This window comes from Eretmochelys imbricata, chromosome 11 (assembly GCF_965152235.1).
Source record: "Eretmochelys imbricata isolate rEreImb1 chromosome 11, rEreImb1.hap1, whole genome shotgun sequence".
NCBI lineage: Eukaryota > Metazoa > Chordata > Testudines > Cheloniidae > Eretmochelys > Eretmochelys imbricata.
This window is the reverse complement of record NC_135582.1, coordinates 7,971,792-7,988,342: the sequence shown is the minus strand read 5'-3', so window position 1 is coordinate 7,988,342 and position 16,551 is coordinate 7,971,792.

Sequence of the window (16,551 nt, the reverse complement as noted above, 5' to 3'; positions counted from 1 at the left end):
GAAAAAGTTCTTTGTACTTTCAGACAATATCTTACATTCCTTCACAGTCTCTGGCTCCCTTAAAAACCATCATTCTTTAATTAATTCACAAACGACATGACTGAAGAATCCAGATAACATCGCTGGATGTTTACAGGAACAACAGTTTCCACCAGTAGCTTATTATTCGTAAGCGGCCGAGCCCTAGCACCTCTGTGCAAAGCGTGAGGTGTCCAGAAAGGGGGATGCCTCTGCGGCTCAGAGCTGAAGTCAGGAGCGAGAGAGCCTCCCGCCTCCGCCCCAGACCAGACCTCTGCAGCCTGTGGGCCAAGCACCAGGAGAGCAGCACCCGGGCCTGTGCCAATATGCTTTGCTCACAGCTTCTCTCAGCCACATTCAGACTGTCAGTTAAACAAGCAAACAAAGCAAACCAGGCTCATGTCAGGAAGTAGGTAGGGCGGCTGCCCAGCGCTTTGTTAGACTTTGGCTTAGGTCTGCTCTTAAAGCTGCCTTGCCTTAGTTTCTTCTTCAGTAGGAAGGGGAAGAGGTTGCCCCTTTTAGTCACCCTCCCCAGGCAGCCTCTGCCACTCATGAGCCCAGGTGTGTACAGTATTCTCCCTTCTCAGTGGTAGCTTCTCCAGGTATGTGTGTGTGTGGAAAATTCCTCTTCTCTGTTTCAGGCTGTTAACCCATTCTCTGCCTATCATGCTGCTGGGTTATAGCGCACACCTCTACAAGACCCCAGGGCTCCCCACTGTGGGAGCCAGAGAGGGACCTCTTGAGTGACCCCAATGCCCTGTCACCAACATCTGTGAGTTTTGGGGTCACTCTTGTTTGATGTCTAGGTCCTAGGCCTTGCTAATGATGGCATCTGCCCAACACCAGAGCATCTGAGCTTACTGGCGTCTCCCAACACTCCTGTGAGCCAGAGAGCTCCCTTTTACAACTGGGGGAAACTGAGGTACAGGGTGGTTAAGGGACTTCTCTAAGATCAAACCAAAAGCCCATCCCAGAAATTCTAATGGCTGGCTCCAGTTCTGTGCTTGCTTTAAGCATAAATCTCTCTCTCTCTGGAGAGATTTTTTTAAATCCCTCCTCCCACCAGTAGCTTGCCCCCATTTCTTCCCTCCAAGACACTGCAGATGGATTTCTGAACCTTAGCTCATCATTCGCAACAGCTGTAAATTTGGGACAATGTACAGTATCAGCTGTGCAGGCCCCATTGATAAAGCTAGAGTTATGGCTTCACTCAGATCTGCAGATAGGCTTCAGTGTGATGAATGCCTTAGTGGCTGGAGCCCATATATAAGAATTACCTGCTGTTGTAGAGGCCCCCATACTTTCTGGCCCTTATCTCCCTTCTGAAAGCAGAGACCACTTAATCACAACTCTATATACACTGAGAGTAAAACCCTTTGATTTACCTATATCCCCGTTCTCAGCTTGATCAGCTTTTGTGGTAGGACTAACCCTATGAATTATCTACAGGATATGTAGAATTGCAACTGCGTATTAAAAATGGTTCTTTGGTGACTCTTGGTAAATTATTTTCTCTGCAACTCTTTTAAAGGATCCTAGAGATCTGTTGGCTCATCTAGGCTCAGATTTTTAAAGGTATTTAGCTTCCACCACTATCCTTGGAAGTCTAATAGAAGTCTAATAATTCACAGTCTAATAGACCCTGGGTAACATTTTCAAAAGACCTCAGTGACTTAGGATCCTAAGTCCCATTTTCAAAAGGGATTTAGGGCCATATTTTAAAAGATGCAGATAGGCACTTAGTGGGATTTTCAGAAGAGCCTAGGTACCTAACTCCCTTTGATTTCAAAAGGACTTGGGTACCTAGATACCTTTTAAAAATCTGGCCCTTGGTGTGGTTTTTGGGCCTTAGACTCGTAAGTCACTTAGATGCCTTAAAATTTTTTGCCCCTAATCATTAGGGATTTTTTCAGTGCTTGGGTGTATACACTAACTGCAACAACATCATTAGGATTATCTAACTTTTGTGAACTCCAGTGAGAGGTTCCTTTATTTTTTACATGGGGAAAACCACATAAATGCAATGGTAAGGTTGCACAGTTAAGTACTTGAAAGTCTGGAAATGTGAAAGTTAAGGCTGAACATAAGTCTGCCCCTTCCAGGGTTGTCAACCAGCAAGAAAAGAAATTAACACACATGAATTGTCCCACAGGTGGGCTAAACCTCTCCTCATTCAAAGGGCTTCTGTTAAGCTGTGGCCCTAACTAAGCTCACAGTCTAATATGGAGAAATAGACCCTGGATCAGCATCAGGTGTTCCCTTCTGTCAGGGAGGGGATGTCAGGCAGCAGTCATCCAAGGCATTTTTGCCTTCAGGCAGCCCTCGCTCTAGGAGCCAAGACCTCTCCTCTTTGGTCTGCCACCAACTGTGCTGTGTTTTCCTCTTTAACCTCCTCCCTCCAGGTCTGACATCTCTCACAGGTGTGGCTGGGCAGGGGTCACTGAGCCCACAACAGCTCATTAACTGGTGTTGCCCGGTGTGGGGTTTGTACACCCCATCACACAAACTCACATTGAAGACAACAGAAGGAAGCTAGGGCCTGATTTCCTACTGTCTGGCCCATTGTGTAGTTATATACACCTGTGGTGGGAGAGAGGGTATAAGGCCCAGATCCTGGAAGATAGGAGCCTAAATACTGTTGTTTGAGGATCTAGGCCTAAAAGACTACCAGGTCAGAATGCTAGCATTTTACACTTGCTTTTCACAGGTGTAATGGAGTGACAAGGGGCAAAGTGGAAGCTCTTACTGTGGTCTTGCAGGCTGTGCCTTTAAGGGCTGAGCTTCCCAGACTGAGAATATGGGCAGGATACTGTGAAGCTCTTGTTATGATCAGCCAGTTGGAACCAGACACAGAATAAAGCAGTTCTCTAGCAAGCACATTAAAAACTGTGTGATCAGTGAACTTACTTCTATTTCGACCTTGATTCTTCCAATTAGCTCTCATAGGCAGACCCTGTACCCACACAGAACCACAGTGTTGTCAGTGTGGCTTTGTGTGGCTGCAGGGATCTGCTAGTAACGAGCTAGTTGTGGGATCAGGACCTAAATCTTTACTGAGGCCAGCTCCCTTTGACAGTGCTATCTGAGTGTTTTACAACATTATAAAGAGTCAACAAATCATCTTGACCTAGATTCTTAGCAGCTTTGTTAAGGCAAAGCAGGATTTTTTTAAGCAAAGCAAAAGCACTGGTCTCAAATGAGGGCTGTGCCCAGGCCAAGTTTCAGTTGCCAGCTGTTCTTACTGTATCCCCGTTCAAAAAAAGTGTGGAAAGAATTTTTTTAAGTTGGAAAATTAGTTTCTTCTCCATCGTCTGTTGCTCAAAAAGCAACTGATGGGATTATAAAGAAGATCCACTTTAAAAGCTGTCCTCTCCCAACACTATACAGGAGTGTCACCCAAGTCTTTCCATTATAGCTGCCTGTTTTCACATGCCCGTAACTTAAAAACAAAAATTCAGCCCCCAAAGATAAACGTCTTGGAAAGGGGGCGGGCGGAGGGAATGCATGTGTCTGTGTGTCAGAGAGAGAGAGAGAAAAAACAAGGGGTTCGAAAGCAAAGTCTTTTGTAGCCTTTTAGGGGGGCTTAAAAACATGTACGGCCCTACCTAATCACATGATATTTGTCTAATTGGAAGAGCCTACATGCTAAAGCTGATGAGATTTGGTGGAGGAGTACAGCTGCCCTGGCTTAGAGGCAGGTGTGCATGTTTAATGGGGATAGGGTGAGGGTCTATAAGAGATGCAAAGCAGAGAAATAAATACTAAATATATAGAACCTAATTCTCTGTTACTTGGTCTTTGTGCGTGGAGCAGGGACAGAAGTGGTAGGACTTAAGGTGGCTTTGTGAGCTCTGTATTCTGGGGCTGTGCAAGGGCCTGTCTGGTCACCAATGTAAGTTAGAGCAGCCTCTGGGCTGCTCTAACTTATGCTTTGCTTCCCATGTCCTCTTACGCGCCCTGGGAAGCAGAGAACAGTTGTAGAGCCGTGCACTCCAGCGATTTCCCTGACACATCTCAATCCCTCCCCTACACCAGATACCAGGATCAGGGCCAGGATAGTGTCCTTATGCCATTTCTACACCAGGTGGTGCCTCTCCCCAGGGGGCATTCTGAAGGGGACTGTTTTCACCCACTTTAAGGCCCTTTTATGCTGCCTTGAAAGGACCTTATTGTCCTTTCAGCTCCACCGAGTGAAAGAGAAAGCAATGATGCTATCAAAAGAAGGGGATGAAACCGGTCATATAATTTAATGCTTTGGATAGTATAGCCAGTAACGTAGGTTGTTCAGGGCTTTTAGAATGATGAACTTTTGATTTAAAGACAATAGGTGCAGCTTGCCTTCTGGGTGGGCTGCTCGCCCCTGCTGATATACGGGTGAATTCCTGCTTCAAGCTTCACAAGCGTCTCCTCAACTAATTGAGTTAATGGGCCTACCATATGTAACCAGGACCTGAAACACACAATAACAACCAGCTGCCAAGTCAAATTTTCTAATGAAAATAGATCCAGTCGTAAAATATTTTTCATGCATAAATCCTCATTGTGAACGTGACTTACCCAGCACGTCACCAGTAGTTCTGTGCCTATCTTCTGCATGTAACGTTCATTAATATACAGCTACTATGTAATTAGCATGACAACCCCCCGGTCATTTTAGCCTTGGAAGAAATGGATTTTGAAAAAACCAAACATCGTCATCATCATCACAGTTTTTAAATTATGCAACGAGGATGATCAGGAATTCTAACCAGCCAGACACCAAATGGAATCTTTTAGTCAAATTAATAGCAAATGACATGCCTTATTAATGGTGGTTGTAGAAATGCTGAAGATGGGTTTTGAAATGTGGCATTGTTCAGATGTCACCCATCATTCTTACATGGTTTCAAAAGCACCTGCTGAAGAGAGAGGTCCAGTGAAGGAGGAATTAAAGTGAAAATAAATGTACATTGCGAGTGGCCAATGTTCTTTTGGTTAATCTAATAGTGAAAAACAATAGAACTAACAAGAGCTTTGAATATTGCTGATTGCCCCCTGCATTCAAATGGTGGCATAATTCTCCACAGCTTGTCATGGTGGTTGCACCAGTTTCATTTAAGGTGATTTTAAATCAATTCAGTTAAGTTGGTGCAAAAGGCTGCGTGTGGATACACTGATTTCAGTTTAAACCAGGCTTATTGCAGTTTAGTTCAACCTGAGTAGGAAGAGGTTTAAGTTGAACCAAAATAAGGCTCTCTCAAACCAAAATAAGGGTAGCAGCCTGACTTGGAGCAGAGACCTGCAGCAACTTGGCTGGGGAGCCAGGCTTTCTTGTCAATTTCAGGGCGCCACTGGAAATTGACAAGACAGCCAATCTAAGGAATGCAGTGTCTACACAGAGACTGCCTCACCCTTACTACACCGACATAAGCCCTATACCTCTTGTGGAGGTGAACTTATTATGTCAGCGTAGTAAGGCGCTCACATAGGAGGGACAAGGCTGTAGTGAGTACACTAACATGACTAAGTCAATGTAAGCTGTTTTACCTCGACCTAACTGTGTATCGTACACCAGGCCTTAATTTCAGTTTAATTTTGCATCTTTCTTCTATTTTTTGCCAGGTATCCTCAGATAGCCATTTATTGTGATGTTTCTTCCTGAATCCCAGCAGCTCTTCACAAGTTTTAGTGAAAGAAGTTAGATGTATACAGCAGGAATAAGGAAGATGTCAGAACAGACCACACACTAGTGGGTAGCTTAATAGAGAATAAAAATAAGCACAAAGAAGAGATATGAACAACAGAGATATCCAGGTCATAAAATCACCAAGTTAAAACAGAGGGCAATGTAACAAGAGTTTAGAATCACAGAATCATAGGACTGGAAGGGACCTCGAGAGGTCATCTAGTCCCAGTCCCCTGCATTCATGGCAGGACTAAGTATTATCTAGACCATCTAGATAAGGGGTTTGTCTAACCTGCTCTTCAAAATCCCCAATGATGGAGATTCCACAACTTCCCTAGGCAATTTATTCCAATGCTTAACCACTCTGACAGTTAGGAAGTTTTTCCTAATGTCCAACCTAAACCTCCCTTGCTGCAATTTGAGCCCACTGCCTCTTGTCCTATCCTCAGAGGTTAAGAAGAACAATTTTTCTCCCTCCTCCTTGTAACAACCTTTTATGTACTTGAAAACTGTTAACATGTCCCCTCTCAGTCTTCTCTTTTCCAGACTAAATAAACTCTTTTTTCAATCTTCCCTTATAGGTCATGTTTTCTAGACCTTTAATAATTTTTGTTGCTCTTCTCTGGACCTTCTCCAATTGTCCACATCCTTCCTGAAATGTGGTGCCCAAAACTGGACACAATACTCCAGCTGAGACCTAATCAGTGCAGAGTAGAGCAGAAAAATTCTTCTCATGTGTTGCTTATAATTCTCCTGCTAATACATCCCAGAATGATGTTTGCTTTTTTTGCATCATTGTTACACTGTTGACTCATATTTAGCTTGTGATCCACTCTGTCTCCCAGATTCCTTTCTGCAGTACTCCTTCCTAGGCAGTCATTTCCAATTTTGCATGTGTGCAACTGATTGTTCCTTCCTAAGTGGAGGACTTTGCATTTGTCCTTATTGAATTTCATGCTGTTTACTTCAGACCAACAGATACCAAGTGCTTGAAAATGAAGATGATGGAACAGTAGAAGGCAAATGGAAAAGGGTAAAGGAGAACAGCAATCTAGCAATTAATAAATGCCTCATGAGAAATGCTACATTTTAGTTAAGGGTATTTTTAGTGAAAGTCATGGGCAGGTCACGGGCAGTAAATAAAAATTTATGGTCTGTGACCTGTCCATGACTTGTACTATATATCCCTGACTATCTCTTGGGGTGAGGGACAGCCTGGGGGGCTGGGGGCACTGCAAGTGCTCTGTGGGGGGGAGGGCAGCCTAGGAGGGGTGGGTGGCAGCCCACGGCCTGGGACCCCCGCTGGTGCTGGGAGATCGGGGGGTTGGCGGGGTTGGCAGACTCCCTACTGAGCTCTGCACCTCCCTGGAAGCAGTGACATTCCTCAGCTCCTAGGCGGAGGTGTGGCCACACAGCTCTGCGGGCTGCCTCTTCCCTGAGCACCGGCTCTGCAGCTCCCATTGACTGGGAACCGTGACCAATGGGAGTTCTGGGCGGGGTGCCTGCAGGTGGAGGCAGTATGCAGAGCTTCCTGGCCACGCCTCCCCCTAGGAGCCAAGGGATCTTGCCGCTTCCTGGGAACCCCCCTGAGGTAAGCGCTGCCCAGAGGCATCACCCCCTCCTGTTCCCCAACCCCCTGCCCTAAGCCTCCCACCCAAACTCCTGCTGCTGCTTGGGGAGGTGGGGTGGTGGCCCGAGACTGCCTCAGCAGCAGCTGGTGCGGCTGGCCCAGGGGCCACCCAAGCTGCTCAGGCGACCCCCGGGTCAGCCACACTGGCTGCTGCAGAAGTCATGGAGGTCATGGAAAGTCATGGAATCTGTGACCTCTGACAAACTCTCAGCCTTACTCATGAGTGCCCTAAAAGGATAATTGTTTTCCAAACCACTGACATAGGGTTTTCTATCATGTCAGAAATGAGCTTCCCATTCCCATGAAAAATGGCCTCTTGCATAAGGCAGTTGCCTGCCAGTCATAGTGGGGTTTCCAATTAGATAGAATTGCTTAATTCTAACACTCCTTGCACTGCTGTTTCAGGCCTTCAGTTGAAAGATGGGAAAATATTGCTTCAGTGTTAAACTTTACACTGTGTACTCACCACCCAGTGTGTGAACTCCCTTCAATCACCAATTCTGCTGAGCCCTTCTAAAACCCATACATACGATAAGACCAGATCCAAAGCCTGCTGAAGTCAATGGAAACACTCCCTTTGACCCCAATCAGCTTTGTATAAGGCCCTCAATAGAGTACAACTTTATTTTGCAGAACGCTTTTCATGCAAACACTGTTCCAAAATACTTTAATGTCAAATAATGTTTAAAATGAGATTTGCAGATGATTTCAGATGTTTAAAAGGGAGCTGCAGAGTGGATGAGGTAGAAAAACAAAGGCAGGTGAAGGCTTTCATGTCAACCATGATGGAACAGCTGGGAACGGCTGACTGGAGTATATGGGTAGGAGAGAGGGTGGGGAAAGCAGTTACCTATGCTTTCAAAAGAAAAACAATCTTTCCTAGTGACAGGCTGTCATGTGCAGTGTGATTCTTGTACCTGTAAGCTCAGACTGTATATGTACAAGATGGTGTGGAATATGTTAGCCTACAGCATTCCTGCACCTGCGGGCAAAGGTTGCTCACAGCAGGTACCTGAGTCCTCTGCAAATAAAAAGATCACCATTAAAAAGAATGACTGCATCTCTGTTTGGTCTTTCATGGGAAAAATGCAACCACAGTTATCAATGACCCACCAGTATAACTCACTACGGCAGGACATTATTGTTGTAATTTATTATTTCTATAGTGTTAGCACTGGGGCCCCAGTCAAGGGCCAGGATCCCATTATGCTAGTGGCTGTGCAAACACACAACAAAAAGATGGCCCTTGAAGCACATAGTTTAGTAAGATTCAAAAGCGCAGACAAATAGGAATAGCATTTTCATTCAAAATAAGTAAATTCACATTTACAAATTTGATTAATTCACATGTATAAGGGCATACATTTATCACCAGCTGAAGCCAGGAATAAATACTCACTTATGTTTGTTATTGTGCATCAGCTAGATCAGTGGTGGGCAACCTGCGGCCAGCCCATCAGGGTAATCGGATTGCGGGCGGCGAGACATTTTGCGGACATTGACCATCCGCAGGCACCGCCCCCTGCAGCTCCCAGTGGCCGCAGTTCTCTGTTCCCTGCCAATGGGAGCTGTGGGGAGCGGCGGCCAGCAGGTCCCTGTGGCCCCTTCGCCTGCAGGGGCTGCTTCCCACCGCTCCCATTGGCTGGGAATGGCAAACCGCGGCCACTGGGAGCTGCGGGGGGCGATGCCTGAGGACGGTCAATGTCAGCAAAATGTCTTGCGGCCCGCAGGTTGCCATCCATTGAGCTAGATGCTTGAGAAGGGTATTATGCCTTACTCTAAATTGCTGAATACAGGTCATCGTTGGATGAGACGATCATAGTAATGGTGGACTTTTGGGGTCTTCCTAATATTGCGTGTCCTTTTCAGTGAATATATGAGCTGGTCCAAAAAAGTCATCAGTACTGTTATTGCCTGGAAAAGTGGGTTAGTGATTAAATGAACATTTTTGTGGAAAGCGTTTTCTTGCATCAGAAGTTTTTGATTTTTTTGGGTCAGAAAGCCCAGCCCTCCCAAACTGAATATTTTCTGCCAAAACCCAAAGTTTATCTTGTTGGGTTTTTGAGCAAAAGTATTGAGTTTGTGTGTTTTGGCTTTTTGATTAAAAGTTAACTTTTTCCTCAGGGAAAATGTTTCTTTTCTGTCCCGCTCTAGTGAATAAACAAAGAAGAAGTTAGGAGTAACGTAAGTGCAAGAATACAGCATCCCAGTTACCCAGAACAGACAATGCCAGTCAGGCGAGACTGAGGCCTCCTTTGAAATGAGCAGGAAAAGCATCTGTTCTGCTGAGGGGCATAAGGCTCTCCGTGGCAAGAGACTTTAATAATACCATTATTATTCAGGCAATTATCACCTGCTGGCATGATCTGACACCAGCACCGCCCTTATCTGCCATGGAAATGGATTACTGTAACACACAGTCACAAGATCGTTTCGGGGGCTGCAATTTACTAATGTCCCCAGCAGTGCCACTGTAGGTTGCATTTAACCTCAAGCCACTAGCATGTGCAATCGCATAAAAAGCGCTCACAGGCACATTTGTTCTTTAAAAAATACGTACACCCTACTGGAAAGTCCCTCAGTGTACATGATACTGTATGTCCTTGTGCATAATTTCAGAGTGCAGAGTAGAATTCGTTCTTATGAGGCTTCTAATATGCTATTAAGTCGGGTCTGAGCCTGCAAACTCTAGGGTTGTGTGTATAAATTGTGCATTATGGATTATGTTTTTAATGACATATCCTAAGCCTTTTAAGCACAAGCGAGTGTACATTTAACTGTTTGTGTGTGTATGATGGTTTTATGAAGGTAGAGCAGTAGTCCCCAAACTTTTGAGAGTTGCGCCCTACCCGTCTGTGACTCCTGCCCCGCCCCCCCCCCCCGGGCTGGGAGTGGGGCCGAAGCTCTGGGATGGGGGGCGGGGGGGTGGGCTCAGATGCAGAGTGTAACTCCCACTGCTACCCTGCCACAATCCAGGGGGATACATTTCATTAGTCTGTTCAGAGAGGAGCAAGGCTATTTAGGTCACCAATTCATGCCTGGTGCCTCACAAAAAGAAGTCATTATGGAATATGTTTTAATTAACACAGTGCACCAGCTCTTAATGATATTCCATCTGGATATCTGCTAAAAGCACAGTAGCTACAGTTTTAGATAAGCACTTAACTGAATAAAACTCTGATTTGAGCTCGACTTTTACAGTATGTCTTACTTAGGGTTCTCCTACCAGCATCTGATTCAATCAAATATGGGCCATCCCTACACTAGAGTAAGTGAAGGCCTGATCCAAAGTCTATAAGTTCCCACTGACATTACTGGGCTTTGCATCAGGCCCCTGAAGAATAAAAAAAAAATCTGTACTTTCATTATTTGTACTTGATCTAACCTATATTTAAGGGAACCTTGTTTTACTTGGAGCCTTATGAGGAATGGGTGGTGTTTGGTTAGAACTTTCTTTCCATCTGTATGTGAATGGTCATTATAAACTATTTTCTTTGTGTCCCCCTTTTTTGCATTCTACTTCTGTTTTTATTTCTGCATAAAATTCTTTGTTTTAATACTCACCTCTGTTGGTTTGCTTCCCCTCATAAATTATACATGAAAAAAAACATTTTCTAATCAGCCACGCTGTGGATTCAGGTCAGAATGGGAATCTCGGGCATTTTTAAAAGCTACTTTATGCCGCTCTCCTTGAGTATAAATACACAGATCCTGCAAAGCTTTAAGTTACTAATGAAGAGCCGGACCTGAAAAACGGAACATTTTTTGATTCAAATGACAAAAATCAGGCCATTCCATGAAAGTTTCAAATCAACTGAAGCTTATTTAGTTTACATACAATTTTTTTTCTTGACAGAAAATGGTTGCCATTTGTTCAATTGTCTTCAGCTAGTACCCTTGCTGTGAACTCACTCAGGTATCAAGGGAGCTTAAAGAGCCCTTCCACTCCCCTGCACTTTCTACTGGCATCATGGGTTGCTCTGTGTATGAGCAGCTGCTGCTGGGCCCTTCCTCCCATCCTATGCAAGGGCAGATAGGCAATGGGAAGAGCCATGGCTGGAGTAGACCTGCCTCCCTGTGATTCTCTACTGCTGCAGGCCCCATAGAGGCTATGGCTGTGACAAGCACAACTTAGGGCAGTCCTAAGGCTGCTCTAGCTTGTCTTTTGGCTTCCAGCAGCAGCAAAATCAGGGAGGTACACATAGCCCCCCCTCTGTCCTTGCACCAACCCTAGAACTGGCACAGGGATAAATCTGGTACAGGCGGAGGTGCACTTTGAGAGGCAAAGAAAGAGTAAACATTATTTAAGTGCCGGATCTTGAAAATCTTGTGCCCCCAACCCTGGAAGTCTTGTTGAAGTTTAGAAAAGTTTTGTCTTGCAGGCACAGGCCATATTTTAGGCTATTTGATCATTTGTTTGTGTTGCCCTAGGACAACATTGCCCAAAGATTTGTCGTCATTTTAAAAATAATGTTATTCTCTCAGGAATAAGCCCCTTAGAAACTTGAAACAAACCCAGCTGTTTTGTCTTCCAAATTGTTTAGCTTGCATGGGTGGTGCATGCTAATTTGTTATTCTAAGGTTGCTCCTCAGGGCTGGGAATTCTGAAGCGGATATTTTTGAAATGGAAGAAGTACTATTGAAACATTTGTTCTGGGGACAAAACAAATAAAATATTTGATCAACTTTACATTTTTTTAAAAAAGTGGATCAGATTTTGGGTCTTCCAAGCTGGTGTTCCTTTAAGTATTTATTTTATATCCCCACAAGGTACTGAATGGCTGACAAACGAACTAGAAAACAAAGGTACACAGCAAAAGAAGAAAAAAAACAACTATAAAACTAAGAAATACGCAACTTCTAGGAACAGATGTACTTCCAGGTGTTTAATGTATTTACAGGAGGACGAACAGACCTGAGATAGCTGGTCTCTATCCTGGCTCTCGGTGACTTGCTGTGTGAGTTTAACCAAGTCACGAAACCAAAATTTTCAAACGTGTCTCCTTATTTTAGGTGCCCACTTTGAGACAGTTAGGCATGCTTTTCAGGGGTGCTGAGTGCACTCAGTCCCTTTGACTTCAACTGGTTTTCTCTGGAACATTTTGAATGGACAGCCCAAAACCTTTCTGTGCCTCATTTCCATTTCCCCAGTCTCGGAAATAAGGCTTTCAACACTTACCCACCTTCACAGGGGAGTTGTAAGGATTGTTTGGAAAGTGCTTTGAGATCCTTGGATTGAAGACTATCAGTGCAAACTATTATCAAACCTTGGAAAATTTCCCAGATGCCAGTTGGCTGCAGGACTAAAGATTACAAACCAGGGTGAAAAAAAAATTCTGTGCTGCTGAGACTCCAAAGCCGCACACCTCCCCCTTGTTGCCTCCATATTGACAGTCAAGTCTCTAAACCATAGCATCACAGACGAGTAGGGCTGGAAGAGACCTCAGGAGGTCATCTAGTCCAACCCCCTGCCCAAAACAGGACCAATCCCCAACTAAATCATCCCAGCCAGGGCTTTGTCAAGCCGGGCCTTAAAAACCTCTGAGGATGGAGATTCCCCCACCTCCCTAGGGAACCCATTCCAGTGCTTCACCACCCTCCTCGTGAAATAGTTTTTCCTAATATCCCAGCGAGGCCTCCCCCACTGCAACTTGAGACCACCGCTCCTTGTTCTGTCATCTGTCACCACATCTTGTAAACAACACATCTTTACAACTCACAGGCTTTTGTGAGATCTTCTTTCATTTCCTGGCTTCACTCCGTTTAGCCTCCCTCCCGCCACTCCCCAATGAATCATAATATAGGTCTTTCTCTGCCTTGGTTTCAGGGTCCATTTTCTCTTTGTCCCCTCTCTTCTTCCTCCCCATTAGCACGGTCTCCTGACACTGTGTTCTCTATTTCCCCCTTTGTCAGGGGTTGGCTGGGAGCCCCGGGCCGGCAGTATGGCTAATGGTGATACTCAGGGGATTAATGCCTACTGGCAAGGGTTCAAAAAGGCTGCTTTGCCTAGCGGTAATATCGGGGGAAGAGTTGCCTAGAGGCCAGAGCGGGGAGGGAAGGGGAACCCGGGCCCGCCCTACTCCACTGGGTTCCAGCCCAGGGCCCTTCAAAAACAAGGTCCCCTAACACAGGATTCAAGTCCCAATACCCCCAAGTCTGTTCCCTGGGGCTCTTCCTACCCTCGTCCCACTCCCTTCTGCAGCTTCTCCAGGTCGGCTATGGGCACCCTCTCACATCCCTTCTGCTTCATCTCTGGCAGCTCCTCTGCTGGCAAGAGCCAAAAATTGCTCGTTAACCCTTGCTTTACCAGTGCAGGGTTGATGTACCCTGTCACACCCTCACATTTCCTATCTCCCCCCCAACATATCTCTTTCCCCATAACACATTTCTCTTTTCTGATTTATCCCATTTCCATCTCTTCTCCCCTCCACCTACCCAACAACCGCCTCATAAATATGCCGGCAGACACTGGGCTTGGGGCTCTTACCAGACATCTGTGAACCAGAGCACAAAACCTACTGGCCAAAATCTAATGTGGGTAATGGTAGACCCCAGCACGACACAGCGGGGGCAAAACATGGGAATAAAATCCTGTAGGACGGTCAATACAAAAACTGGCTTAAGCTCTTAGGAGGTTGCGAAACCAATATTCCCAGAAGCAGGAAGCTCACTGAAAAGGGAAGTTCAGTCCCTAACTCACACCATTGTGCTTTGTTCACCTGCCACAATGGTGTAAGCAGAGACTGGTGGATCAGCCTTCACTTTGAATTACCTGCTTTTCCTTGGTTTGCATGTCAAGCACTGTTATTCAAACCACAGAATGAAATGAAATGCACAGAAAGGAACATGTTGCACCTTAAGCACGTGCCAAGACTTTTCAGTGGGTTCCCAGAGCTAGGACACCAGCAGTAGCAGAGCAGTGAGCTGTGAAGGCACTCGGGCCACTGAGATGCACCGCTTTGCTTTGGCATTCCTAGGCAAGCTTCTTGAAGTCAATTGGGAGCTGCACTGGCTGCATATTAATGATCTCTATGTCCAGCACTGGCCCAAGATCCAGCTTTTAACTGGAGTTGGTTTTCTGAGGCTGTATTTGCAGAAGAGGTGGACCAAAACCAGAACCAGGTAACCTTCCCTCAAGTTCAAGCTTTGAGGTCTGGAGAGAGTAGGTTGCAAACCAGCTTTGGGTTTGGTTTTGCAGGACAAAATCCCAACTAACAAAAAACCTCCTCCTGCTTTTGCCCATCATTTCTTATTGAACTATACAAAGCAATGCAAAACCAGAAGACAGGTTTCAGAAGAGTTTTTTCTGAACCCTTCCTCATTCTCTTCCCAGAGGTGTGGGTTCAAACAGGCTCTTTGACCAGAGAATTCAGGGTAGGCAGTGCCTGCCCTGCTTTTCAGTGGTCTGTACAAACCTCAGAGTGGAAAGCAAGGACAGGACTGGAAGGCACTCAACCCAGAGAAAGGAGTAACACGCGTCAAATCAGCCCCTCCATAGCTCAATCAGACCAACAAGAGTTTGCAAAACTAAAACCCAACCTTGGTTTTGCTTGTCTCTGCATGTCAATTCTGGACACATGTCATCACCTAAGGCCTCAGCAGTCTAGTATAACTCCACGTGACTATGTGAACAAAGGTATCACTATTGTGTTCATCCAGCTCAAAGCTATTTCATAGCACTGTTGGTGTGAGAGCCTAACCCACTGGTGAACATGGGTTACATGTCTCCCCCTATGCCTGATCCACGCAGGACAGGAGTCTGTTACAGCACCAGCTGGAGAGCCTTGGTTCTTTAGCTCAGACCACAGCAGCTCATGCTTCAGCTCTGCAAGTCCCCAGTTCAGTTCCTGGGGAATTGACCAAGACGATGGCAGTCATGTCAGCTCTGGGACCACATGGCCAGGATGTGCATGTGTATCCCCTGCATTCTTTGCAAGCAAGGGTTTTGTAGAGCCAGGGGGAGAATGTAGTCTCCAGATTCAATGGGTGCACTGTGCTAGGGAAGGAATGGGGGGGTTAATTAGGGTATGAGGATTAGAGAGGGTCCAACCCTGTGGGGTTACTACCCTCCCTGCAGGAAATGGGGGGAGGCTGGACCCTGGATGCAACTGCAGGCCAATCCTAGTCCTGCCTCCCACAGATCTCCAGCCTTGTTGCTGGCTGGAGCAGTATCCTCAACCCCACTCCTCTCTCTGGGCTCTTGGCCTGACAAGTTGCCTCATGTCTGGCAGCGATGGGGAGATTCTGGGCCTTGCTGGGGCAGGCAAGTTGCTTTCTCTGCACTATTGATAGCGGGTGCCAAACCTGAGTGGCATTGAGACCCTATGTGTCAGGTTGCAACCTCACCCATTGCAGGGCAAAACCTGAGTGGCATGGCGTGTTCTGTGGGTGCAATTCAACCCCTGCAAAAGCTGCCTCTGTGTACTGCTCTCCTTGTGACCCACTGCTCCACCCTGAATATGCATATGAGCGATGAAAAGCAAAATTAGTCCATAAATTGTACCCATGAAAGTCTAACAAGCTTAGAGCAAGAGGAAAACTACAGGAACCCCCTTCTTCAGAGTCTAATGATTGCTTAGCCATGCAGCATGGAGATCATTCAGTCTCCAAGCAACTGAGCACAGTTTACCATGACCCAAATATCCACCCCTGGTTGAAGTCAATAGCATTCCACAGGATGCAAGGGAGGCAAAAGCCAGACCAACAGCTCTGCAAAATTTGCAAGGAAACGATTAAGCAGGGAGTGGGCAACCTAAAATATTATCTTTGGATGTTTCTTTTCCACCATAAGAGGCTAGTCACATTATGTGTGTCTAAAATGCTCAGTGCCTACGCCTGATTACAAAATGCAAGTACAGTTGTAGGTTTAATTATTCAGCCAGAATGAATTATGACAGATTAAAGAACAGAGCACATCCTGCAGTGGGTTCGTGTTAAATAAGAAGAGGTGATCCATACTAGCTAGCTTTTAATTTCTAATCTAGCCCTTCGGTCTTTGCCATTGTTGGTCAAAGTTTCCCATCTAGAGGCATGAACGCTGTACATCCACATGTACCCAAAATGTCATGCAACATAACCGCTGTTTGCTTTGAAACTGATATTATTCCTCTGTGGTCATGCCTGCAATGAAAACTGTAACTGACTCACCTTCTGCAGTACCTGGCCATCCTGTTTTTCTTGTTCATGGACTCAACTCCGGGGATGCAGTCTGAGGGGTGGTTATAAATCTGCTGCTCAC